At 40.9% G+C, this 2,500-nt stretch overlaps 1 pseudogene; it reads left to right on the forward strand.

The window, feature by feature from the left end:
- Nucleotides 1-1,429, forward strand: part of LOC137977205 (N-acetyllactosaminide beta-1,6-N-acetylglucosaminyl-transferase-like) — a 29,514-nt pseudogene extending 28,085 nt beyond the window's left edge.
- Nucleotides 1,430-2,500: the final 1,071 nt, after the last annotated feature.

The raw sequence follows: 2,500 nt of genomic DNA on the forward strand, positions 1-2,500 counted from the left end.
AATCTTTTCAGCAGGTCTCTCCTCATTCAGAGATAATCGCCATGATCACTAGACCACGGAAGACTACATGATAGACTAGGGAAAAATTATTCCTTAAAGCGACGTTGTCACGATCTGCGCATGCTCGCGCGGTCAATCGAAAGTTGAAAAAGTTAGCCTAATACACCGTATTCAAAAATGGCGGACACGCGGAACGACCTACAATCATAGACAAAAGTAGTTGGGAAGGTTATGTAAATGAACCACACCAGAACTGTATTTCAACCCGCTTCTGTTAAAGCTCAAAAGAAATAGTTTCAGTTTCTCTTACATAGCCCCCCTACCCCCTATTCAATGTTGGAACGTAACTTAACAATTTCCCACTTAAACCATTCAGTTTTGCACAACATTGAAGGAAGGGGGAGAGGAGAGAAGCAATGAAGACTTCAAAAGTGCTAACCTTCCCCATAGTTGTGTCTAGGATTGTAGGTTCTAATACATCAAAGCGAGGTTTGGTAGGCCTTATTTCAGTCTGGAAAATTTTAGTAGCGGCTGTCAGAAGATTTATGTTATATGATATTCCGGTCTTATCAGAGCTAAATCCACCTAAAATGCTGTCCTCAAGTAGTGAAGTGAATGACTCAGTTATTCTTACCGAAGATGACATTCCCGGAGCCTCGTTAGCTGGGCTAAATCCTTCTTCGCTGAAGAATGAAGAGTTGCGATTTTGGTTGTGCGATGCGGTGTCGTGGGGATTCCCTTAAACTTAAAACGAAACCTTTGCTTGTAAAACGGTTATCACAAGGCTTTGATTTTAAATAGTAGTTTAACAGTTGATGTTTTTCAAGGTTTATCACTTACCCTTTTTTTTAAAAAAGTGCGCTTTGCGGGGTAGAGGAATACGTGAAAAGTGGACGCGATCCTGATCCGGACAAAATTTACACGAAAAGAAAAAAGAGGATTATGTACACCATGTTCCTTTCAACAGGAGACCTACTAACATAACTTCCGGATATTAATACCCAATTCAACACAAATAAGCTTAATTAAATACTGTGTACATGTGCCCTGGTTCATTTTTCCAAACAAAATATTGTTTGTTGTCTGACATTGATATCATCTGGTAAAACATACAAAGCCCTCATCGTTTTCAAATTAGGAAATCCTGTGTAAAAGATAATAATCATTTTTTGAAATATTCTCGAAGCAAAACAATCGCCACTCGAGTGCCCTGAATTTTTTCTCAAGGTCAGAAATTTTCTCCTTCAACAGGGAAACCTGTGAGTCAATGCGAGTGAATGAAGGCATCCTTTCAAGAGATATTCTCCAGCCATGGCTTGGGTATTTCACGCAGGGTGATGACGAAGGAGTGCGGCTCATAACATTCAGCAACAACATTGGAAGATTGAAATACCTTGATAATGGTAAAAGTCATGCACTACTGTGGTAGTGATAATAACAATGGATTTTCAATTCAAAGTAATGAGTTAACTAACCTTGAAAAATAATAAATCGAATTAAATTATACAGCAGGATTTTTTTAACTTTGTTGATACATCACATGTACTTTGAATTGCGTCTCATCCACAAGTTCTCTGGACGGCCAGATATTTATCTGTCCTAGTTTCACGTACATAAAATTGATCCAAGATATAAAAATTCTGCTTACAATTGACTGGGATGAGTTAAATAACTGAGCCGAGTGCATTTCGGCGAAGTGTTGTCTGAGGCAACACAATGTAAGGCCCTGTTTACAAGGAGGGAGGGTAACCCTAGTGCTAGGGTTACCCTAGCAAGAGGGTTACCCTAGCACTCACACATTTCTTCTTTTTTTCATCGACGCGTTTACAAGGCAGCTAGGGTTACCCTGGCGCTAGGGTAATCCTAACTAAGTGCTATGGTTACCCTAGCGCTAGGATAACCCTAGCTGCCTTGTAAACGCTCTGCTAGGGACAACTCGCCTACCCGGGACAACTTTTTAACGGTTTCCATTGTGTTTGCAATGCCGGCGGTTACCAAGCACACAAAGTTGTTCCGGGTGGTAGGGTAACTTTGCTTGTAAACCCGGGCTATCTTTGACCCTCCTTCTAGGGTAACCCTAGCAGTAGGGTTACCCTACCTGCTTGTAAACAGGGTCTAAGAAAAAAATTCGTCTATAGTTTTCAAGGATTGTTTCCCTGAATGTTCACTATGACCAGCCAGAATGTCGTCTCTTGCAGAGGACAAATATTGAATGTTTTCTCCACTGGCCCCAGGACGTAAAAATTCATACAAAGCCTTCATCACTTTCAAATTAGGAAATCCTGTGTAAAAGGTACAGTAATAAGGAAATCATGTTTTGAAATATTCTCGAAGCAAAACAATCGCCACTGGAGTGCCCTGAATTTTTTCTCGGCGAGGTCAGAGATTTTCTCCTTCAACAGGGAAACCTGTGAGTCAATGCGAATGAATGAAGGCATCCTTTCTAGAGATTTTCCCCAGCCATCGCTTGGGTATTTCACGCTGGGTGATGACGAAGGAG

Source organism: Montipora foliosa, chromosome 11 (assembly GCF_036669935.1).
Source record: "Montipora foliosa isolate CH-2021 chromosome 11, ASM3666993v2, whole genome shotgun sequence".
Lineage (NCBI taxonomy): Eukaryota > Metazoa > Cnidaria > Anthozoa > Scleractinia > Acroporidae > Montipora > Montipora foliosa.